Genomic DNA, 26,885 nt, shown 5'->3' on the forward strand with positions numbered 1-26,885 from the left:
AGTCCTGAATACTCTCCCTCCCTCGCATTAGGAAAGACAAAAGTTATTATAAACATGAATAGTCAATCAAAATAAATCCCTGCATTAGCCATGTCCCCTTCTCCACCCTCTTCCCCATCCTCCACCCCCCAAAAAAGCCTTGATCAGCACTCTGAGTCTATCATCCCTCTATTTGGAGGTGAATAACATGTTTCATCATGAATATTGTGGAACTTGGCTGGTCATTGGGTCCTCCCTCTTCTAATTCATTCTGCATGCTGCAAGTAATATAATTTTCTTAAATATTGTTTTTGCCATGTCACTTCCGAACCTGTGTTTCTTCATTGCCAATCACATCAAAGCTAGCCTGTTGGTCTAACTTCCCAAGCCCTCCATCACCTAGTTCCCTTTTATTTCATCAACCTACTTTAATATTACTTCCCTGCTCTGATCTTTCCCATTCCAATCTCTGTGTGCAAGCCATTATCCCCACCTAAATAACACTTTTCTTTCTCTACCACATGTTCATTGTCATTTCCAAACGTGGCTCAAAATCAGTTCTCTATAGAAAATTAATTGATTAGTGTATTCATTTATTTAAAACAAATTTGTTGAATGTCCACTAAGTGACAGACATCAGGATAGGGACATACACTTTTACTTAGCATCTGTTCAACACTTACATACTTAGCTTGTAATACATCATTGTTCATTAGCTAATATACTGTGTAAGTGTGCTACCTGTATACGATTTCTTTTTCCAGCTAGGCAGAGAGTATTTTGGTTCCCTCTATTTCTTTTATTTCAATATGAGTGAACAGTGTAATGGGACAGCCAAAAACACTAGTTAAAAAAAGCTAATGCATTTCTGGGCTTCATTAAAGGAAACATAGCTTCCAAGGGTAAGGAGCTAATAGACTGTTCCTCTATACTTTGTCCTGATTAGAGCAGAGCTGGAATACTGTGTTCAGCTGTGTATACCATAGTTTAGGAAAAACATTGATAACTCAAAAGGAGGGCAAACCAGGATGGTCCTGGAGTACATATTATATAAATGCGTGTGTTCATCCTTCGTTGCCGAAGAAGACCATGACGTCAGAGAAATGATGACATGACTTGCACTTGACTTTGTTTTGAGTGAGGGAGGGCTGTGTAGGTCAACAGCCTCCCTTCTCCTCCAGAGCCATCTGAATCCAGTGACCAGATATTCATCAGGATGACTGGGGGTGACCCAGGATGAGGCAATTGGGGTGAAGTGACTTGCCCAGGTCACACATTTAGTGAATGCCAAGTGTCTGCAGTGGGTGGTGAACCATGGGTGGTGATCCCACGGAGGGATGAGCTTGTGCCTTAGCCACATCTAGTGGAATGTATTGCTCAACTCTGAAAAGACTTGGTGCTTTGGTGTGAATCATCAAATCTGGGATGGATTATTGTTCTTCTCCCCTTCCCTTCATGGGGAGAGGATTCTGTGTCCATTAAAAAAGAAGGACAAGTACTTTTTCCTCCCTAAGCTTTCTGGGCTGAGTGGTAGATGTCTGGTGCCCTTCCTTACCCACCCCAGGAAGGTGACATCTGAGATTACCTGGAAACTAAGTCAAAGGCTTAGCTAGGTGAAATGATCCTGGGCCTCAGGCAAGACCTTGGCTGTGTCTTTGCTTTGTGTTTCTTTTCTGATCATAGGTAACCAAACAGCAATCACAAGATATACCTTTCCAGGCTTAGAAGCAAACTTGTGAGTTTGAGAGATCAGAGTTCCTATTTCCCTCAGCCAGAGCTGACTGGAAGCCAACAGAGGTAGAAATCTGAACCTGAGACATTCATAATCACCAGAGGGTAGTGCAAATAAGCAAACAAACAGAAGCCTATGTATTGCTTACAAAGTAAAATGGCCCTAGGACTGAGAAAGAGCAAATCCCAAGGAGAGGATGAAGAAATCCAAGATAAATAAACAGATAGGAGGCCTCTGAGTAGTTCCAGTTAGGTCAATCTAAAAGATTCAAATTAGCTTAATTCTTGAATATGAAAATAACTGGAAAATGTGATTGTTCAGCTTCTTTGAGTGATATTTTAAAGCTGATAAAGATGGGATAAGTGAAATACTATGCAAAAATGATGGCCTGTTTGGATCTAGAAGAACCCAGTTCACTAGCAAATACCCAAAATAAAACTTTAAAATTGCACCTGAAAGTACAATGATAAATAAGACTAAAAAGACTTAGCTATAAATTCCTTCATCTAATCTAGGGATGTATAAAATAATTGCCAAAATTTTATATATAACTATAAATTGGAGATAAGCTAGAGTGAGTGGAAAGCAAAGTAAAAAACAGAAAGACCCGCAGAAGAAGATGGGGGTGGAGCAGAAATAGTAAATGTATATTGGATTTCTATAAGTCTGAAGGAGGTATGTTGAGATCCCCCAAATTATCGTTTTACTATTTATTTCTCCCTGTAATTTGATGGACTTCTTTTTTTTCATTGTATAGATGCTGTCATTCAGGGCATATACATTAAGTACTAATATTAATTCGTTGTCTATGTGCCTTTAGGAATTGTTGTTTAGTTGTTTTGGTTGTGCTTAGCTCTTTGTGATCCTATTAGGAGTGGCAAAGATATTTAAGTGGTTTGCCATTCCTTATTCAGATCATTTTACAGATGAGGAAACTGAAGCAAACAGGGTTAAGTGACTTGCCAATGGTCACATAAGCTAGTATGTGTCTGGGGTCAGATTTGAACTCAGTTGTTCCTGACTCTAGGTATGTATTATGATGAAAATCAAGAGATAAAGCGAAACTGAGGGCAAAGTACTGAACATGATCAATTTATTATCAAGGCTAGCCATTGTCAATAAAAAGAGATAGAAGACTCAGTAGTTAAGGAGGCATCAGACAGAGTAGACTTTCATACAGATGAAAAGATAGTTTATATAAGGTGATAAAAATAGTTGTAATAAATAAAATCTAAACTAAGACAATAATTGGTCTATATTAGAGGAAAAGTGGGCTTGCATTTGGCCTGATTTACATAAGGGGATCTTCAGGATCCATGGCAGTTCAGAAAGCAAAGAGTTGATCCAAATCCTGAAGAAAGTCCTGTGTTAGGCACCCTCCTATACCAGAGTGGCCAGTTGCTAGGTTTCTGAACAGACAGAAGGTTTTATGACCACGCTGACCCATCTTCCCTTTCCCCCTCCTCCCTTCTATGGTGAGATATGTTGAGTCTAGACTGTAGCTCATAGGGATAGGGAAGCTAAATTCCTACAAACTTTACTACTCAGGTCTACACGATTAAATCTAAATCTGATCCATAAATACTGATTCCAGAGTTAGATACAATTCTCAATAACTAAAACAAAAGAGTATCACTTTTCAATTTCACACCCAGTCCTCTATACACTGTGCCACCTAGCTACCCACATAACTTCAGGAATAAAGTGCAATTATTAACACACAATTATTCAGAATAATATGAGCTGGGAAAAGGGGGAAAGCAAGGGGCGAAGGAGAAGAAACAAATTACTTCATTTACAAGTCACCAGTATTAGGCAACTTCTCTTTCACTACCTTGTTTATTTGAAAGGAGAGATAGTGACAGAGATGGAGAGACAAAAAGAGACGGAGACAGGATGGAGAGAAATAAAAAATTAGCACTCATGACCATAAATGTGAATAGAATGAACTCACATACAAAATGGAAAAGGGATAATAGAAAGCATTAGAAAGCAGAAACCAAAAATGTATTCTTCATAAGAAACACACAAAAACATAAAGATTCACACACAGTTAAAAATAAGAGGACAAAGAGGAATCCATTATGTTTCATATGAATTCAAAAAAAGATTTACCAATAGCAACAATAAAAATGACATAATTAGGATAGAGAAAGAGAAACAAAATTAGTCTAAGGGAACTGTAGAAAATGAATTAATTATATATATAGATATATAGATATACATACATATACACACATATGTAAGTATGCATATATGCACAGAACTATGTATAAAACATCTAAATAGTTAAAAGAAAAGTCCATTGGTAACATACACAGTAAAATGATAATAGTGTGAGGTGCATAATAAAATTCTCTCAGACCTACGTAAACAAAAAGCTAAATAAGGAAGAAGCTAAGGAGATGAAGAAAATTTTCCCATCTTAAATCTATATAAATCAAACAAAAAGATAAAAAAGGAAGAAGTTAATGACATGAAGAAAATTTTTAAAAGTTAGATATGACAGACCTCTGGTGATTACAGAATGGCAATATAAAAAATTATCCTCTTTCTCATCTATACATGACACCTTGACAAAAATTGACTGTATTAGGACAAAAAACCACACAAACCAATACAGAAAAGCAATGAAGTATTAAGCATATCCTTTACTGACCAAAACAAAATGTAATTCTATTAAAGGGTCTTTGAAGAAACAATTAAATTAATTGGAGAATAAATAATTGAATCCTAAGGAAACAGCGAGCCAAAAAACAAATCAGAGGAATAATAGATAATGTCAGTCCATAAAGTGACAAAAATAATGCAACATACCAAAACTTTTGGGATACAGCCAAAGCATCTTAAGGAAGAGAGAGAACATATCAATGAATTGGGGACACAACTGGAAGAAAAAAATTAGAAAAGATACAACATTCAAGAAATATTCAAAGTAACTACAAAGGGTATAAAATATTTAGGAATCTATTCACAAAGATACATCCAAATAGTGGGCCTTTACTTCGGTGGTTGGTATCTTCTGATATGTGTATAGTGACACAGGTATCTATATATGTAAAGATATTAATAAACAAGTACCAGAGAGTAATATTAATAAATTCCTAGACACAGTAATTGTGTCTAATGTGTGCCAGGCACTATGATAAGGATTCTATAAATATTATCTCATTTGATCCTCACAACAGTGTTGGGAGGTAGATGATGTTATTATCCCCGTTTTACAGTTAAGGAAACTGAGGCAGGCAGAGGTTCATTAACAAGTCTAGAGTTACATAGTGAAGAAGTGTCTGAGGTTAGATTTGAACTCAGGTCTTCCTGACTCTAGGGCAAGCATTCTATACACTAAGCCACCTAGCTGCATGCATGTATGTGTGTGTGTGTGTTTGTGCACACATGCACATGCTTGTGTGCTGCATATGTGTATATACCGATATATATATATATTCCATATGTATAGATATGTGTGTATGTAGATATATATATGTATATATTAGTAAAATATATGACAGCACCTTTCATTACACTGTGCTTACAGATAAAATGGGGAGATTTGTTATTATTCAGTCGTTTGGGTCATGTCTGACTCTTTGTGACCCCATTTGGGATTTTCTAGGCAAAGATACTGGAGTGGTTTGTCATTTCCTTCTCCAGTTTATTTTACAGATGAGGAAACTGAGGACAACACAGTTAAGTGATTTGCCCAGGGCCACATAGCTAGTAAGTATCTGAGACCAGATTTGAACTCAGAAAGATGAGTCTTCATGACTTCAGACCCGGCCCACTATCCACTGTGCCACCCAGCTGCTAATTAGCAATAATGTTGAATAGATATGAAAATTTTGGTCAAATAATCATACATAAAGAGGATTTACTAGTGGGACATCATGTTGGGGAAAGGTCTATTGTGGAGTACCCCAGGAATCTGCCCTTTACCCCGTGCTGTTCAACATTATCAGCAACTTTGATGAAAGTTTAAGTGGCATGTCTGTCAAATTTTCAATGGTTTTAAAAGTTGGAAGAACCACTAATGTGTTGGATGATAGTAGAATCACAGTCTAGAGTAGTCTTGACAGACTGAAACAATTGTCCAAGCCATATAAGATGAAATTTGATAGAGATAAATGCAAAATTCTAGACAATTTTTAAATGTTCATAAGTACAGAACTAGAGAAATATAACGACAGCAGTTCTTGTGAAAAACAGCCTTTAGTGGTGTATCAGAAATTCATACAAGATAATAGTAAGATACAGTATACCCAAACAAGTAGTTATTCCTGCTTTTACTGAGACAGGTACAGAGTTTTGAATAAGGGAGGTCATAATTCTTCTTTACATAGTCCTGTCTCTGGTCTATGACTTCCTATGACTATGAACACATCTCGAATATTGTGTTCAGCGTTGAATATCATATTTTAGGGAAGACATGGGCAAATTTCAAAATGAGGAGGGCAACTGGAGTGGGAGAATAGGTTACATGAGGATCTATTTTCAGAAAGTGAGGAGGTTGGGGTAGAAGAGATTTTAGCCTGGAAAAAGGCAGACAGAGAGAATTTGTTGACTGCCCTCAACTATCTGGAAGGTTTTCACATTGAAAAGAGTAATCTTGCCTTGCCTGGTCACAAAGGGGAGAATCTGAAGCAATGTTGGGTAGATGTTTCAGAAACAAGCAGTAAGAACAGTGCTCTGAAAGTGGAGGGGGCTAGTTTTGTGGGGTTTCTCTTCAAAGAAAGCAAAAGGTAAATGGATGGATAGCCATTAAATATGTGCAGAAGGAATTATTCAGGCACGGGTCAGTCTAAATAGCCCTCGATGCCCCTCCCACCCTCAGATTCTGTGATTCCATGAAGCCAAAGAAAGTTGCTTTCAGTCTTAAAGTAAATCTAGTAAGTTTTGGTTCTGATGTATCTAGCTATAAATGCGTCAAAGTTCTGTTTGTCCATTTAGTTTTTTAACTTGGGGAATAGTGAGACAGAAAGTCTCCACAGTGAAAACAAGGTGTGGAAAATTACTAGTGAATCCAGTGGAAATTTTTATGGCTGGCACAATGTTGACAACTGTATGGATTTATTGACTCAGTCCACCAAGGCTGAGCTAGGTTTTGGGTAACTGGAAGTCATCCTCCATACTGCTGTGTGTGGCATCAGCTATTTAGAAGTACAATATGATGTCCTTTGGGGCAAGAGCCAGTACCCATGTATATTGCATTGTTCGTCAGTGCTTTTTTTTTTATTATTTTAAAATTGTTGGGACTGACGGAGAAAAGAATCTCCTCAAATTCCAAGAACCTTCTGTTCTTTCCAGAGATAAGAGCATTTCAGGTTAACCTCTATTTTAGAGTCTCTGTACTTCCAGAGCAATCCTCTTTAATATTTCATCTCTCCACATCTATATGTAGTAACACATAAAACATGTTCTAGGGAAGCTGAATGGTTGGAATAAAGAATAACTTGCCTTTCACTCAGTCCAGGGGAGTGTTACTGGCTGTTGTTCATTTTAAATCTTTTTTTCTACTGTGGAAATCTATTTTCTGCAGCTGGACCTCTTAGAACAGATGGGGGCAAAAATTCAGAAGGAGATTTTCCCAGACAGCTACATTCCATTTTCCAAGGTGTAAAAGAAAAGGGGGTTGATTTTATTTATTTGTTTAGGCCTTTGCTTTTGAATTTCATTCTTTTGTTGGTAGTGGTGGTGGTTGGCTGGTATAAAAAACAATTTTTCCTGCACTGCACCCTAAGCAGAGAAATCAATCTCAGCTTCTTAGAAAAGGGCCACAACTTTTATGAAGCTGATGGGCTCTGGGAGCAGAGCCATTAATGTTGTAAGGGACATTCAATTCTCTTTTTTTCCTACCCTGTGAAAGGACATTACAAAAAAAAAAATTAATGACTCCACTAACTTTCCAGCTTTCCTCCCAAGTTGGTATAACATCTAAGCCTTCTTTCCAGGCCACCTCAGTCAGCCAAAGGAAGGACAACTTTTCATTTTAACCTTTTCATTACAGAAGAGAAGATGGGTTGGGAACAATTTGTAGCTGCTTCCACAAAGTGACAAAGTATTTTACTATCCGTGTGATCAATTCATCATAATCATCTTATATTGCCCTCACATTTCACGGTCTTACTTTTTCTATTGATCTGGCCAATCTTTAACCTCTTCTGTCCCATTCCATTTTAGTGATACTGCGCCCAGACTGAAAAGCAAATAACAGCAAAACGTGGCATGGGGCCTTGTACACACCAGATGCATAACTGAATTTTTTATAGAATACTATCTTTAAGCAAGTCTGTTGGATTATTTAATTCATACAAGATTAAACAGGGGAATTGTTTTGTCCTAGGATCTAACTTCTGAGTTGTTTGTAGTAAGAGTATGACATTAGCAAGGACCAAGCAGAGAGTCTTAACTTGGGGTTTGGGAACCAAAGGCTTTTCCTCAGTCCTTATTCTCCCTGACCTCTCTGCAGCCTTTGACACTGTAGATCACTCTCTCTTTCTTGATACTTTCTTCTCTCTAGGTTTTCAGGACACCCCTCTCTTCTGATTTTCCTCACCTATCGGTGAGAAAAATCTCTATGTCATTTGGTGTGTTTTCCTCCATATTAAACCCCTAATTGTACACATCCTTAAGGTCTCTATCCTGGATCCTCTTCTTTTCTCCCTCTATATTGGTGACCTCATCACCTCCCATAGACTTAATTACCCTCTCTGTGGTTATAATGTTAAAATCTCTCTCTCTGCTGACCTCCAATCTCAACTCTCCAACTGCCTTTCAGACATCTAGAACTGGATTCTAGTAGACATCTTAAGCTCAATAAACCCAAAACAGAACTCATTATCTTTTCCTCTGAACCTTCCCTCGCTCCAATTTCCCTGTTCCTGTAGAGGGCAACACCATCCTTCCAGTTCCTAAGGCTTACCACCTAGTTATTTTTTGTGCCCACCTGACTCACAGTGAACATTATTTCTCTTTGGCCAGAAACCCTAAGGGTCTTCCCCTCCCAGTCTGATTTTTTTTTTTTTTTAATAAAGGAACCATCCCTTCACTCACTTCATAAACAGGCCTATTCACTGATGGGTGTTGCCTCACTCAAAGTAAGAACTCAGAACTCAGATTAAAAAGGCCAAGGTCTCCCACTGCATCCTGGACCATCTCCAGTTGTCCTGATCTATATCTGGCTCCTGGACCCAGATGACTCCAGAAGAGAAAATGAGACTGGTGACTTTAAACAGCCCTCCCTCACTCAAATCCAATGCAATTGCAAGTCATGTCCTCATCTTCCTAATGTCATGGTCTTCTTCGAGAATGAAGGAAAAACCACAACCTAGGAATCATCCTAGATTCCTCACTATCTCTCACTACCACAACCCCCCCTTCCCCATATTTAATCTATTGCCAAGGCTTGTCAGTTTCACCTTTGCAACATCTTTCAAATATTCTTCCTTTACTGTCCTCTAACACTGACACCATCCAGGTGAAGACCTTCAGCCCCTCACTCTATTATTGTAATAGCCTGCTAGTGGGCCAGCCTACGTCATGTCTTACCCCACTCCAATACATCCTCTATTCGGCCCCTAAAGTGATTTTCCAGAAGTGAAGGTCTGACCATGTCACCCTCTCTATTCATTAATCTAAGATATATCCCTATTGCCTCCAGGATCAAATCCAAAATCCTCTACTTGGCTTTCAAAACCCTTTCTAACTAAGCCCCTTCCTGCCTTTCAAGTCTTCTTGGATTTTACTCCTTGCCATGAACTCTTCATTGCAGACACTGGCCTCCTGTTCCATGAACAACAGACATTCCATCTCTTTGCTCTTGGCATTTTCTCTGGCTCTCCCCCATGCCTGAAATGTTCTTCCTCATCTGCCTGCTGATTTCCCTGCCTTTTTATAATACCAACTAAAATAGTATCTTCTGCAGGAAGCTTTTCCTACCCTCTTAATTCTGTATATGGCTTATTTGTATAGATTTGTTTATAGTCTCTCTCATTAGATTATGAACTCCTTGAGGGCAGGAATAATTTTTTGTTTTAATTCCCCAGAATTTAGTACAGTGTCTGGCACACAATAAGCACTTAATAAATGTTTGTTAATAGACTGGGTTTTAGCATTTGAAGTTAATTATGCACTATTTACATTCTGAACAAGCTTCTGCCAAAGGCAGCTCCCCACCAGTGTTGGGGTTTTTGATGTTGGAAATAGCTGTTTGCCCTCAACAAGGAAAGAAAGGAAGTAGCTACTTTGTATCAGGTGCTATGCTTCTGAAGGTTAGTAAGGCTCCTTACAAATAATACTTCATTTGATCTTCGCAAAAACCCTAAGAGGTAGGTACCATCATTTCCCCCATTTTACAGTCGAGGGAACTGAGGCAGACAGAGGTTAAATGACTTGCTTAGGATCTCATAGCTAGTAAGTATCCAAGGTTCAATTTGAACTGGGCTCTTCCTAACTGTACCACCTAGCTAATTACTGAAAAGCTGAGTTTGCAATCAGTGGGAGGTGGTGCTAATCATTGGAAAGATAAGGCTGCACATGGAATTTAAGCCTACAAGTCAGAATTTCAATCTACAAAGGACACAGTGTGAGAAATGTTCCACACAATTTTACATGCAGGCCTAGAAAGCTCTTTATATTTTACTTATCTAGTATTTCGTTGGGTCTTAAAGCATACAGTAAATTCATCTCCAACACTGTGACATAATCTAGAGAAGGAACTATTTATATATCTGAGTATTAAACAGACAATATATGGAAGAAATCAGTGATATGAATTGAGCAACATATGGTATTACTTTATTTTATTTGTTTCAGTTGTATCTGACTCTTTGTGATGCCATTTAGGGCTTTCTTATCAATGAAAACAGTTTGCCATTTCCTTCTCCAGCTCATTTTACAGATGAAGAAACTGAGGCAACAGGATTAAGTGTCTTGCCCAGGGTAACACAGCTAGGAAGTGTCTGATGCCAGATTTGAAATCAGGTCCTCCTGATGCCAGACCCGACTCTCTATCCAATGCACCAGCTAGCTGTCCCATGATATTTCTTGTTAATTGCAAATCTCCTACTTAGTAAGTCAGGGGTCATTTTTTTTTCCTTAGCTTCCAGATGTTCAGAGCTGGGATGATTTTAGATTTAATACCTGCTTTGTTTATAGAACAGACTTATTCACTCACTCACTCATTTGTTCATCCATGTTTTCATTCATTCTACTGACATGTCTTTGAGCAAATTGCTTCCCCTTTATATCCTGTTTTCTAGTCTGAAACATAAAAAATTGTTGTCTTTCAAATATTATAGGAACTTTCTCATTCAGTGTTTCCCCATCTACCTGAGCCTGTCATTGGGACAGGCACTGAAGATGACCTGTCATATCTCCTTCCATACCACAGAATGCTAGCCTCAGTGAAGTTGATTCTGGCTTCATATTTTAGTAGGATTCCCTCCCAGTCCCCTTTTTCTCTGATCACACGTTTGTGTCACAGCCACCTCTTAATTTCTCAAGGACTGAGGCCCAATTTGTGGCCTATAGAAGTCCTCTCTACTGCTGCTTTGCTGCCACTCTTTCTGTTTCTACTGTACTTTACTTTTTCCAGCTTTTCACCATTTCACTGCTCATCAGCACCTCCAGCGGGTGTCAGGGAGTAGGCAGCCTTACTCCACTCCACTCCTGATTCTCGGTTCATTGTGGACAAGTTTCAAACTGTTGCCTAAAATCCGTTGTGAGGACTATCTCAGGATTTCAGTTTCCATGCATTCTCTGGTCCCAATTAGCAAAGTTAATTAAGGGATGACTTATAATGTGAAAAAAAATCTATCCTTTGTAAACAGCACATGAAGTGGAGAAAAAGTACCCAAGCAGCTGAGCAAATAAGCAATAAAACACTACCTTAGAGTGCTGGAAGAAAGCGTGGGAATGACTTTGTTTGATAGGGAGCATTTTTAGCCTCTGATTCTATCTTCTTAACACTTGCTTAGATTGAAGATGAAAACAATAGGTATAACATCTCTTGGGACTGACTTTGTAGATAACCTACCATAGGGATTCAACTGTATCAGAAAAGTATTACAGGCTTTTAACCAAGATGTCCATGATTCCAGGACAACAGGAAAGGTCTTTGGTGGCACTCTAGTGAGGGCAGGAAAAATGTTTTGTATTTCTTAGTATCTGTAGTTCTGTACCAGTAGTCTCCAGTAAATGTATGTGATGATGAGAATAGAAAAATACAAAAAGTACATTTTGTGAGGGTACCAGTCATACCTCCTACTGCATGACATGAGATCTCAGCTTGTACTGTTAGACATGCAGAGAAGGACTAAAGTTTAGTCACCAAACCAAGGTCAAATATCAGCAATGACCTCCATCCCTCAGTTGACCATCACAACACCTCCTTCTGATTTCCTCTGACTCCACACAAACACATGTAGATAAGCCAAGACCTGCAAAGGACCCGAGGATTTGAAAGACTGGATTCTGCCACCCCTGTGACCTACAATCCCAGAGACCTGGCCCCAGGAGGAAATATTCAGAATTACACAGGAAAAGAAAGCCTAGCCTTCATGGAAGAGTGCAGTTCTGCAGAAATGAGTGAAATGACTTAGTGTCAGAATCCCACCATATATTTTATCACATCTATGCATAAAGTTGTAATTAACCCAAATAACAGCTAGGTAAATCCACTTGAGCTAAGACATAGGTGGGGACGTGGGTTAACAGAATAGGGAAGAGGAGGCAGAGAAAAGGATACTGCCATGTATAGTTCAATAGGGGGCGTGGTCATTTCAGAAAGGGAGAGATCAACCCTCAGAAAGCCCTTAGAAACAACTGTTCCCTGTGCCTCCTGAGCCACACAGGTGGGCATAGGTAGATGTAGGTACATGGGAAAAACCTAGAAGCATGCCCAAGTCCCAATCTCAGATGATAGCATATTGGGGTAATGCCCCCATTCATTCCATGCCTTTCACAGTTCTCCTATATGAATCCTGCGTGAGTGTAAATCCCTTTCCTTTTCTCCGTTTACATAACATACAGAAACTCTGACATTAAACAATAAAGCTCTGGACTATTACAAACCATCCCTAGGAAATAAAAGTCAGATTCTTTTTTAAAAAATTCTGTTGATTCTTGTTTTCTTAATTTAGAGAGTTAGCACAAATCACTATGCATTACAGCATGGATAATTCCTCACAGTATGCTTTTGGCTTGTAGCCTCCAAATACCATTCTTTGTGGGTCTGCCAGGGACAGCAAAAAGTTAAGTGTTATTTTTCTGGTGCTTCAATGAGATAGTTTCTTCAAAAGGCAAAGCTGGTTGTTTGCTTGGTCCCAAATGGCTCAGAAAGACCACACAGATAGAAGTGTAACTCTTAGATGCCTCTCCAAAATGACATCAAAGCCTGCAATGGAAAACTGGCACCATTAATTTGTTATAACTTTCCTAGAGCCCTACTTACTGAAAAAGTCACTTACCTTTATTTGTAGGCAGAAACCAACAAGTGCTCTCTGTTTGGAAGCCATTGGACATGTCAGGGAAACTTACAAGCAGGTGACCAGGAGAATCATGAATTCTCTTCACCTTGACAGACTGACATAATACTCTGATATAAAGGACAAGAAAGAGGGGAAAGTTATTGTATGTGTTGATTTTGTGGAAGTGAAATAAAGTTTGACACCATTATTTTACACAAAACATAGATGTAGGTTCAATCTTAGATAAAATAATAAAATTTGTCTCCTGCTACCCCAAGTCTTCTCTTTTCAATCTATATCCTTTCCCTGAGTCTTTTTGTAGTGTACAAAAGCCCCTACTTGTTCCTCTTCCAGTCAGGGAGTTGAAGGTATGAATATAGTCTGTTCCAAGATAGAAAGAGATGAAGAGATAGACAGAGAAAAAGAAGAAGAAATGAAGACAGGAGGATATGGAAGGACAGAGAGAGAAAGAAAAGGAAAGGAAAGAAAAGGAAAGGAAAGGAAAAGAAAGGAAGGGAAGGGAAGGGAAGGGAAGGGAAGGGAAGGGAAGGGAAGGGAAGGGAAGGGAAGGGAAGGGAAGGGAAGGGAAGGGAAGGGAAGGGAAGGGAAGGACAGGGCAGGGCAAGGCAAGCCAAGGCAAGGCAAAAAGGAAAGGAAAGCAAACATAGAAAGGAAAGGAAAGGAAATCATTGAGTTAATGAATGAAAGAACAAATAGATAATACATTATCTATTAGATAATAGACAGACAGATAATGTAGAAGTGACTGATAATACCTAATATGTTACTGATTCTGGTAAGAATTCAATTTGAATCACAGTCTCAGAGCTGAAAGGTACCTCAGAGGCCATGTAGTTCAACCTGTAAATGAATGAGAATACCTTCTACAGCGTCCCAGACCAATGAGCACCTTGCCTTGATTATGTTCAGTAAGACAGTGATATAGAAAGCAGCCCAGTCCACTGTTCAACAAATCATTCCCAATTATTTCCTTAAATCAAGCTTAAATGTGCCTCATTGAAACTTACACCCTTTACTGGCAGCTCTGTTCTCTGGATCCTTATTCCACACAATGACCTTTCAAATACTGGAAAGCAATTATCATGAACCTGCCCTGTCTACTCTTCTTCAGGCAAAAGCTCCTCAGTTCCTCCAACCACCCCTCATGTATTACTACCATAAAGTCATTCGCTATCCCAGCACTTTAAGCAAAAGGAATGAGTCTCAATTGTCAATAATCAATAATTCTATAATCAGTATGCCTTCAGTGCTTTCCCTCTTCATCTCTGCTTCCTGGATTCCCTGGTTTCCTTCACGTCCTACCTAAAGTCCCACCTTCCACAGAAAGCTCTTCCCAACCCTCCTTAATTCTAGTGTCTTCCTTTTGCACATTATCCTGTGTATCTCCTGTTTGCACATAGCTGTTTTCATATTTTTCTCTCCTATTAGACTATGAATTCCTTGAGAGTAGGGACTGTCCATTGCCTCTTTTGATATTCCCAATGCTTAGTGCAGTGTGTAGCATTTAAACATGTTTGTGGACTGACTGATTTCAGTAAGATAAAAGAAGAAATTGATAGTGGTAGAGAAGCATTTTAGTGTTACTGAAATTGCAACCTACAAGGCTTCTATTTCACCTAAGAATCAAGTCATAATCTTGCTCTCTCTGTCTATATCTCTGTCTATGTCTACATATGGATTTACATAGAGAGACAGACAAACATATGTACTCATCTCTTGCCAGGATGTCAGCTTTCTTTTTATGTCTGTTTACATACATACATGCATGCATACAGACACCTGCATACACACATTACTGATTTCTTACCAGTGTCAAGAATCAGGTCCACTTCTGTGTACATACACACAAACATACATGCATGCATACGTACACACATATACATATTGTGCTAATCTCTTGCCAGTGTCATATATATGTAGCTAAGAAAGGAGCTTGTTTAGAAGTTATGTTTATCAAAAGTGCCATAAACTGCCACAAGCATGAAATCATTCTTCCAAAAGAGTGATTTGCCTTTATTCAGAAAATCAATGAGAGACAGCAAACACTTTTTGAGAACAGTGCCTTATCCTTGCAGGATACCAGGAAAGACAGATTGATTTGCGTTCTCATCTATAATTAGCAGAATATAATGTCAGAGGAATGATGGTACTCTGAGCATTAAGATGAAACCACCCACACTCCCAGGGCCTTGCAATTCATATCACAGCAGAAGTCTTACCACAACCATTATCCTCTCTAGGGAGATAAATCTAATTCTATGCATACTATTGGCCTTCAGCTTAAACTTCAAAAGCAGAGGCCCTGCATGGACATGGGACTAGGCTTCTAGTTAGCCCTAGGATATCCAAATTACAATAAAGTCATTATGTTTTCCTTCCTAATTGGGGGTGGGGGGGTGGAAATATTTCTACATTACAAGTTACTCTTCAACTTTAGAATCAGAAAAGAAGAAACTGTGAGCAGCCAACATTTCTCTGCTGCCACAATATGGTAAGTCTGGAAAATAGTTGCCTTGGTATTGTTATGCAGAGGGAACTTAGTGTATTGAGCTATGCAACAGGCTCCGGGAGAAAGACAGTAGAACCAGGCCCCCACAATTAGAGGATCTGCTATATAACTGGCAAGTTTTGTGAAAATGCATTAGATACTTGATTTTAGTCAGTTAATCAATAAATCTGCAAATATTTACAGAACAATAATGACTACATGCAAGGGCAGGGCCTTATCTATGGCAAGGCTACCAAAGCTTCATCCCAGGGCACTGAATTAAGAGGATTCTAAGAGCACTCACAGTCCTTTAGCACACAGAGTTTAGCACTTAATTAGCAAGAATTAATTAAAGTAGGAAACTACTAGATGATTTGTCTTGGATGAGCACCTGCCCACCATCCCATGCAGCTGCTTTCCTAGCAGTGGCCCTACCCTAGGGTCCTACTACCACCCCCTCACCTCAGTGTATAACTCATTCCACTAACCTGAGATGTGTTTTGTGATACTTAGACAAGGCTCAAAAATGCTTGATTAAAGCTGCTTGTATGGGCCTATATCAGGAGCCATGTTAGGATACAAAAATGTGTCCCATCTTGAGGAAGGTATAATCTAATTGGTGAGGTAAGATATACAAATATAAAAAGTTATATAAAATCACCTAGTAGAATTGATAACTTTCTTCAAAGTCAGTCAGTAGCATTTATTAAGTGCCTTCTATAGGCTAGATCTTTTGTTAAGCTTGGGGGATACAAAAAAAGGAAAAATAAAAACAGCCCCTGTTCTCAAGGAGCCCAGAATCTAATGAGGGAGGCAGACTGTAAACAAACATGCACAAGCAAAGTAAGTACAGGATAAATTGGGGATAAACCCAAAGGAAAGGGAGGAAGATTAAGCAGTGCTGGGAAAGACTTTCAACTGAGATCTGAAAGAAGCCGAGAGAACTAGGAGATTATGAGGAGGGCACCACAGTTAAAGAAGGATGTTGACTAGCTGGAAAGTATCCAGGAAGACAGAGGATCTTGAATACATGTCTTATAAGGAACAGTTGAACAAATTGCTTACTTAGCTTGGGAGAAAAAAAGAAAACAGAAAAGCCTGAGTGGAAGGAAAGCATTATACATACATACATACACATACACATACATGTATAGATGTGTATATGCATATGTATGTATAATGCATATGTATAATAAATGTCTATGCACACGTATATATGTGTGTATATGTGTGCATACATGTGTATGTATATATACATACACATATATTTAAATATTTGAAGGATTAACACAAGGAAGGGGCATTAGATACATTTTGTTTGACCCCAGTTAGGAGAATCAGGAATGAGTAGAAGTTATGAAAAGGTCAACTGAGCCTTGATATCAGGAAAAACTTCCTAACAATCAGAGTGTAGCCAAAGGGGAAATGGCTACCTCAGGGGAACCATAGTTTTCCTTTCATTGAGGGTCTATTCTTCAAAGAGAAACTGAATGACAAACTGTCAAGTATGTTGCCATGGATATTCCTTTTGGGGGACAGGTTGGACTATGTGACCACTGAGATGCTCCCAGCTCTAAATCTGTGACTGTATGGGATGTTGCAGGCATGAATTTTTATGATATCAGAATGAGCTGGAAAGAATCAGTGAAAGAGGTTAGACTGGAGTTAGGCCCTGAGAGGTTACATTTGTGTAGGCAGAGGGGAACTGGGGTCATGCAGGGCTGGGGATTTCTGGCTCCTTTATTCTTTTATAACCTGATGGGATTTATATCATCTGATTTAATAGAAACCAGAAGTATTTTGTGACTTTCTGCCTATAACTTACATAAACTCTTTGTGGTTGTTATCATTCAGTCATTTTTAGTTCTGTCTGATTCTTTATGGCCCCGTTTGAGGTTTCCTTGACAAAGATACTGGAGTGGTTTGCCAATTCTCTATCTCATTTTACAGATGAGGAAACTGAGGCAAATACGGTTAAATGACTTGCCCAGGGTCACATGACTAGTAAGTTCTTCCTGACTCCAGCAAGGGACTTTACCACCTAGCTACCTTCTGTAAAACATTCTCTGGACATTCATCTAACATAAGGGTGGCTCTTAGAGAGAGTTGTTTTCAAATCCTTGCACTGATACTAATGATGTGACCTTGGACAAGTAACTTCCAATCAAGATTTGGATTCATCATCTGTAAAGGTCAGCCACAATAAAAAGCATTTATTAAACACTTACTGTGAGCCAGATACTATCCCAAGTAAAAGAAGAGAATAAATCCTGGAACTAGAAGCAGCTGGGTGGCGCAGTGGGTGGAGTGCAGGTCTTAAATTTGGGAAGACAGGTTCAAACCCTGCCTCATGCCACCAGGTAAGTGGCACTGGGCAAGTCCCTTTACCTGCGTAGACCTCAGTTTCTCATCTGTAAAATGGGAATAATAATATCACCTATCTACCAAGGAATTTTTGAGAGTTAAGTAAGATGACATGCAAAAGCACTTGGTAAATCTTAAGACTTTAAATGCTAGATATTGCTATTGTTATTATTATTACCCAGTGCCTGGAGTTGTTGTGAGTAAAAAACTTCACAAACGTTAAATGCTACATAAGAGTGAACCTTCAAAGTTTGAGTTATCAAAATGGCAGGTCATAAGCATATTGACAACTGAGCAGTCAAAGCAAACTTTTATTTACCCTCAATCTCTATTTCAGATTCTATATTGAGGTCTCCCTACATAAATGTAGTTGATCTTCCCCTGTAACTCAACTTTATGAATACTTTCCCCTCTTCTGCAGCACTTTGAAATTCAGGAAAATGAAAGGATTGATATCTACACAAAATATTCTTTTACTCCTGAGTCAACTATGAAGCCAAGAGTTTAGATGTTAGTGAAGGGAGGAAGGAAGGAAGGAAGGAAGGAAGGAAGGAAGGAAGGAAGGAAGGAAGGAAGGAAGGAAGGAAGGAAGGAAGGAAGGAAGGAAGGAAGGAAGGAAGAGAAAAAGAAAGATTCTTATCCTCCACCTTCAGTCAGACAGCAGAGGCTTTACTGGATTTGAATGGTCATTATGAGAGAGGGAGGGCATCAACTGATAGCATTTTGTCAGGACTGAGATTCCCCTGTGACAGAGTTAATCCATAATAGGTTTCTGTGTGATAGCAGCTCATTGACGAGTGGAATCTGGCATTTCAGCCAGTGTTGTGTAATTTTCCTTACATAAAGACAGCCCAGCAGAAACAGCAGCTGCATTGCACCATTCAAAATGCGTCCCTTGCAAGCTTGCCAAGGCTGGATGTTAAACTTTGGGTGACTCCTGTTATTGCTGAAACGAGATAAATGGTGATGCTGGGACTATAGCTACAAAGCCACATTATGCCTTTTCATCCTCAAAAATCATCAAATAAGAAGTCATAATTTGTTATTAGACAATATATGAGAATTGAACATGGAGGGGGGAGGAAAAAGAAGAGAGCTTCCTTTGTAAATGCATTGGAACAGGTCAACCATAAGGCTACATTAAATAGTTTTCTGACTGATAAATTCTTTTCTCTCCACTCAGAAACCCATTTATGCCTTTTCAGTCTGTTATTCTTGTCTTTGCCAAACTGTAAATCCCCTACAGAGAATTGTCTCAAAGGGGTGAGACCTCCTTCTGATTCTAGTTACAGTATGGGCAGGGAAAGGTGGAGTGGGGGTAAGTGCTGGCTACTAAGTCCTCCAAAGTCTCATGATAGCCCAGAGAGGACCCTGGGGGACACTCACTTCTCAAAAGCTATATTCGAGGAAGATTCATTCCGATGGGCCTTCTCAAACAGGGAAAACTTCCAGTGTGAGGATAGCAATAGACTGTGCCTGTCTTGTGAGGACCAACCCAGATCAGCTTATCCCCAGGAGACTAACCATAAACTGATGATTTTTATTTTTGTTTTAGTTCATAGCAGCTCATGAAAATATCCTATATCACTAGAGGTCTTTACTGGTGAAACCAGCCAATCTAAAACATAGATAAATACACAATGCTATGTCTCTGTCTCCCGTGGCCAGGCCTGACTGCATACAGCAGAGTCCACATTATTATATTGTCTTTTTGAGTACTTAAGTCAGTTCACTTTGACTATCAAATGTGGTTTGCTTTGTGTCTACCTGGCCTTCCATCACCAACTCTGGCATTACAGCATGGCATTTGCTAATGCATTATGTCAAAGGAAAAAAAAAATGTCTCAGAGGAATTATCTAGTCAGGCAATTACTCAAAGAGAAGGTAAGAAAGCCTGGTCTATTCACCTTGGATCAAAGAAGAAAGCATTTCTCCCACTTCCAGAAAATGTAGATAATACTTTGTTATTCTGGTTAAAAGAGTCCATGTAGGAGTCTATAAAGGGAATTGACTTAGTTGTGAGTACATAAGTAGCTCTGAATAGGAAAAAGGGGCAATTATTCTACATGATCACTGGATGCCATGGAAATTCATACAAGCAGGGAGGTAAAAGCAGCTTTCACAGCATTAGGTCGTGCTTCCTCTACAAAGAAGATGGACATGATTTTTAGATAACTATTCGATTCATAACCCTAAATTACATGCTGTAAGTAAAGGAATGTTCTTTTCACTTGTCATCAAAATGAATAGAAACTTTTCCTTCCTTTTTTTGCCAGAAAAAAAAATGAGCATGAATAGTAGTATATTATGTTTGTTCATGACTACACCATACCAGCGTTGGATCTGAAAAGACATTTATTTTCCTAGGCTTTGACAATTTTCTAGTCTTTTTTTATTAAAGTTTAAGAAGGATGATGGTGACGGACCATCAACTCACACCCTTTCAGAAAACTATTACTTAGTTTGGAGAACTCTTAATGCCCTGTTTCTTCTTTTCTGGTTTCTCACACTTTGCCCATTCCATCATTGCCATGTGAGTGCAAGGACACAGAGAGACAATGAAGCTGAAGTCAATGACTCCTTAATATGTCTTATAAAAGATTTGACGGGAGAAGATCTTAAGTTATTGACTAAAATGAGATCTTGGATCATGTCTGGATTCCAGAGATCTATGTTCTCTCTTTCTACTTAGTTTAAATCATTGCTAATTGGGTATATAACATGGTACCCTGTGCCCCATTAGGGATCAATAATATTTCATTAGTTAATTAATTTGTAATAAGTATATTCTTAATCCATTCTCTTCCCACCTTCTTCTATAAGACTACAATCTTAATCGTTGTCTTTCTCTAGCACCTCCAAGTACTCCACCTAGAAACCTTCTCAGATCCTCTTCCACATTCTAATGACCATTTCTTCAGCCTTGTAGTTCTTTAAGCTACTGTTCTACCTCTCTTTTTCTTTACCTAACAAACACCTTAAAAGAATAGTCTATACTGTGTTTCACAAACTTGTTGGCATATTCTTGCCTCAGTACCTTCACTCGAAATTTCCTTTCACCTGGAATTCTCTTGCCTCTTCTTCATTTATCTACTGTATCCTACCTCCTATGCTTTAGAGACTAAGTCCAATCTCAACCTTGTTTCGTGAAGCCTTCAAAAAGTACTCCATACCTCAATAATAAACCTCACAATCAAAGCCCTTCTTGTCAATACCACTAATTTATAGTTTGTTACACTGCATCTTACGATTCTAAAGTAAATATTGAATTATAAAGACAATAAAGAGTCCCTATTCCCAAAGAACACTCCACTGGACGGTGAGGGTGGAGCAGAGAATAAGAAATACATAATAAAGTAAATATAAAATATACCCAAAATAATTTTCAGAGCAATACACTAGAAAATAGGATAAGCTCTGCTTTCACTAGTCTAGTAACACTCTAGTTGAAACTTTTTAAGAGCCAGAGATTCTGTGAAGTGGAGGTGAGGACAAAGAGCATTTTAAGTATAGTAGACAGCCTATAAAAAGATACAGAGATAAGAAATGAAACATCCTGTGTGGGGAACAGAAAGCCAGGCTACTTACGCTACAACGTAAAGTATAGGAATGATAGTTATTGGTAGCAAATCTGGAAAGTGAAGCTGGAGTCAGATTGGGAAGAGGGTTAAAAGCCAGGGGAGTTTATATTTTGTCATGAAGAGAAGAGAAAGTCACTGGTACTTCTTGAGCAGTGGAATAATGGAGAAATATTTCAAGACATTGGTGCAAGACCTTGTTCATTCTCCAGTTCATAGGCATCTCCTTGGTTTCTACTATTTTATTTTGCGCTCTCTCTCTCTCTCTCTCTCTCTCTCTCTCTCTCTCTCTCTCTCTCTCTCTCTCTCTCTCCACACACACACACACACACACACACACACACACACACACACACCCTGCTGTAAATATTTTGGTATATCCTTTGTCTTTGACTTTCTTGGGATAAATTCTCAGCATTCAGATTTTGAGGTCAAAGAATATGAAAAGCATAGTGAATTTTCTGGTATAATTCCAAAGTGTTTTGGAGAATAGTTAGACTAATTCATAAATCCACTAACTTAGATTTTCAAAAGACATGTACAGAGGATGTAAGCAAGAACAGGTAACAAGAAGAATGAAAAAGGGTATAACCATGTAAGAGAAGCATTGGTAATGCTAAGACTCAGAATGACAAGATTTTTTATGATTTTGTTTTTTACGTATAGGGAAAACAGTAATTTTGTATTCTAGGGATTGGATGAGGGATTGTACCAAGGTCGCCAGTTTTACAAAGTCTATCCAACTGTTTTTAGTCTTGCTGCCAAACTGACTTGTGTGACAACCAGGATATACTATGGAAGTGGAAAAGAAGCTCCTTATTCCAATTCCACCCACTTCCCTGACAATTTTTCTAAGTGAAGTCCTCAGGATGATTTGAAAGGATTCAGGATAGTGACCCAGCAGGGGATGAGAGTAGTTAAGAGAAATTTTGGTCAGTAATTCCAGATCCATATCATCATCTGCTCCTTGGACAATTCTATGAGGATGTTCAATTAGCATCTCAAATTTAACAAAGAGGACAAAATAGAACTCATTAGTTTTACTCCCCATATCATCCCAATTTTCCTTTATCTTGAGGGAAACACCAACTTTCTAGTCAGATGGATTCACAACCTTGTGTCCATCCTCAATTCTTCTAGCATTAATGCATACTGTTATTGTTCACATGCCACATTGAAGCCAAACTGTCCTATTTGCTATAAGTCCTGTATGTTCCAGAAACCAGAAGGAACCACTAGAGTGTCTTTGTTCAGGGAGAATTGGCATAATGATGTTCAATCTCTTATCTCTATGCCTTTGTAAAATCTATCACTCCTTCCCAGTGGTGTGAAAGACATTATCTCTTTGTCTCCTTCTAGAATTCTTTTTTTCCTTTAATTTTAATTTTTTTTCTCAACTATATGTAAACAAAAAATTTCCTTTTTGCAAATTTGAGTTCCATATTGTCTCTATCCTTCCCTCTTCTCCCCCCTCCTTGGCAATGCAAGCAATTTGATACAGATTATACATGTGCAGTCTTGCAAATCATTTCCATATTAGCCATGTTGCAAAAGAAAATGCAAACTAAAAGAAATAAGAATAATTAAAAAGTTTTTAAAATATTTTTCTATTGGAATTCAGACTCTATTGGTTCCACTTCTATGGAAGTGCATAGTATTTTTTTCATCATAAGTCCTTCAGATTTGTCTTGGATCACTGTATTGCTGAGAATAGCTAAGTAATTCACGGTTGATTATGATGTAATATTACTGGTACTGTGTACAATGTTCTCCTGGTTCAATCCCTATTTTTCTTCAGAGCTCATCTCAAATGACACATCTTAAGTAGGCCTATCCAGACCCTTCTAATGACCACTGCACCACTCCTGAAATTACTTTGTACATATTTTGTCTTATTTGTGTACACATTACTCTCCTCCAATGGAATATAAACTCCATGAAAGCCTACCTGCTTCATTTTTGTTTTTGCGTCTTTCAATGATTAGCACAGTACATGGTCAATGGTAGGTAACATATTAATAAATGCTTATTGAATGAATAAATGAATAAGAATTTAGGCTAAGAGGATACAAGTAGTAGCAGGAGAAAAGAAATTCAAAGGACATACTGATAATGCCTGAAGGCTCCTTTCTCTAGTTAGATGGATGGAAATATTTGACTGGGATCTAAAAGGAGTCATAGATAGCCCATTGCCAGAAGTCATTATCAGCTCTGAACATAAGCTGTATGAATCACCCAAGCCACAGATATTCTATGACCCATTTATGCTCACTACAGGTTTGCCCCTCCAGGCATATTCCATGGGCATGAATGTTCCCTCTGCATTCCATATTCTCTAGTGATGTCGTGACTGACAGGAGAGTGTTCTTGTGTTCATGAGGAACATTCATTCTTCCAGGTGGTACAATGGATGCCAATGGATATCAGTTTGGATCCACCAGATCTAGGGTCAGAAAGACCTGAGTTCAAATCTAGTCAAAGATACTTACTGGCTATATCTCCCTGGGAAAGTCAATTAACTTCAGCCTTCCTCAGTTTATTCCTATACAAAATAGGGATAATAATCATACTTCCCTTCAAGGGTTGTTATGAGTAAAAAATGAAATTATATTTGTAAAGTGTTTTGCAACCTTAAAACATCATATAAATGTTATTATTGTTATCTTGTTTTATTATGAGGTCAGTTTTTTGTTTTTATTTTTTCTTTGAACTAATTTGTCTTCTGTTACTTAATGTTGCCTTTCTTCTGTTATGACTTCCTAAACAAACAAACAAAAACAGAAATGAGATAGAGGGCATAAAGAATGGTATCTGTAAACAATAAACTTCACTTAGATTCTGGGAAAAATTCTAAAATGAATTATTAAAGAAATATATAGTAAATATTTGTAACAGGAAGTACAGATCACAAAAAGCCAATATAGTTTCATCAACAGCAGATAATGCCAGACTAACTTCTATTCTTATTTTGACAGGTTTGCCAGATTGGTAGATCAGAAGAATACTGTAAATATAGATTCCCTAGAGTTCAGAAAAGTACTTTATAAATAATTTTTCATGCTATTCTTGTGGAAAAGATATAGAGATATGGGTGAACTGATGGCAAAATTAAATGGATTCTAGAATGAGTGAATGTCTCAAAGAGCTGTTATTAACAGTTCAATATCAACTTATAAGAGATAGCACAGTAGATAGAGAGCTAGGCTCCAGAATCAAAAATTTGTTGTAATTCTTCAGTTGTTTACTATGGAGATAGCATGTTTGTACGTTTTCCTATTGAGTCATTTCAGTTGTGTCTGACTCTTCATGACCCCATTTGGGGTTTTCTCGGCAAAGATACTGGAGTGGTTTGCCATTTCCTTATCCAGCTTATTTTACAAATGAGGAAAGTGGGGCAAAAAGGGGTAAGTGATTTGCCCAGAGTCACACAGCTAGTAAGTGTCTGAGGCCAGATTTGAACTCAGGAACAAAAATTTTCCTGACTCCAGGCCTGGCACTCTATCTACTTTGCTACCTAGCTTCCCCAGGATCAAGAGTACCTGAATTCAAACCAGCTTCAGACATTTTCTAAGTGTATGACCCTGGGCAAGTCATTAACCTCTTTGACTCATTTTTCTCAAATATAAAATAAGGATAACACCACTTACCTCTCAGGATTGGGAAAATCGTACAGTGCTTGGCACATAGTATGCACCACATAAATGCTTATACCTTCCTTCCAGTTAATGCCCCAGGGATCTGTGCTTAATCCTATACTACTTACCATTTTCATCAGTCAATTAGATAAAAGTACGGATGATGTGTTTATAACATTTTCAAATGACAGAAAACTGACAGAGGTTGCATACACACCAGGGGACAAAAATCAGAATCTAAAAAATTCCTGATCAGTTTCAAAACTGGGACAAATCAAAGATGATGTTTAACGATTAAAAATGTAAAGCATTGCGCTTAGTTTCAAAAAGTCAACTTCAAATGTAGAAGAAAGGGAGATGGATGGCTAAAATGCAGTTCATTTGGACAATACCTGGGAGTTTTAGTGGACTGCTAAGTGTAATCTAAGTTGGTATTTTGATATAGTAGCCAAAGACACTAATTTAAATATGTTATAATAGAACCATTTAAAGAAGGAGTTCTGTTCTTTCAAAAAGACTCCTTGAGAGTAGAAACAGTTTCATTTTTGTCATTATAACCCCAATGCCAAGAATAATGTCTAGCACATCGTAAGTGCAACAAATATTTACTGATTAATTAAAAGGAAATGTTTTAAGAGTCATAACTTAAGAGGCACAATGCTCAAGACTATTGAAATGAGATATATTTTTTACTTTGAACTAGTCAGATGACATCATATGCATAAATATTATATATGGTATAGATACATATACAGGTACAATGATACATGTATATATACATGTAGATACATGTATATATACATATGTATACACATGTAAATATATGTTGTTCACATATATTTATACATACACACATATATATATATATGGATTCTGGGCATATTTCAGAGAGGACTTTCACAAATTAGAAAAGTATACTGAATGGGGCAACCAGGAAGGTGAAAATCTTCAAATTCATGTCATATGAAAGTGGTTGAAAGGAAGGTGGACATTTGCCCTGGAGAAATGAGAGCTTTGTGAGAAATATGATAGGTGTGTTCAAGCATTAGAAGGACTATGAAGAAAAGGGACTGCGCTTTCTCTTGGCACCAGAGGGGCCAATTTAGGAATAGTATGTACAAGTTACAAAAAGCGAAATCTAGGCTCATTTCAAGTGGATAAAATGTTCTAATAATTAGAGCAGTCCAGCCCAGTACTTAATGTGCACCTGGCACATAGGAAGAGCTTAATAAACGTTTGTTGACTTGATTTGATTTTGTCTGCCTTGGGAGATAATGGGTAGTCCTTTACTGAAGGTCTTCAAAGACAGGCTGATCACTTGAGAATATTATAGAAGGGGTCTTTGTCTGGTTGCAGGTTAGACTAGGTAGCTTTCCAGGGCCCTCCTTCCCTGAGATTTTCTGCCGTTTTCTGTGATTATACTCATTCCAATCCATATAAATGATAAACAGTTAGTCTAAGTGGTATGGTACTATACTTGGTGGTGGGGGTCCAAAAAACAAATAAAAACAAAAACAAAAAAAAAGTCTACTTTCCAGGAGTTCACATTCTAATGAAGGAGGTAACATGCAAACAACTATATGGAAACACAATATTTTCAGAGGGAAGGAACTTAGATTAAGG

The sequence above is a fragment of the Notamacropus eugenii genome, chromosome 1, assembly GCF_028372415.1.
Source record: "Notamacropus eugenii isolate mMacEug1 chromosome 1, mMacEug1.pri_v2, whole genome shotgun sequence".
Classification (NCBI taxonomy): domain Eukaryota; kingdom Metazoa; phylum Chordata; class Mammalia; order Diprotodontia; family Macropodidae; genus Notamacropus; species Notamacropus eugenii.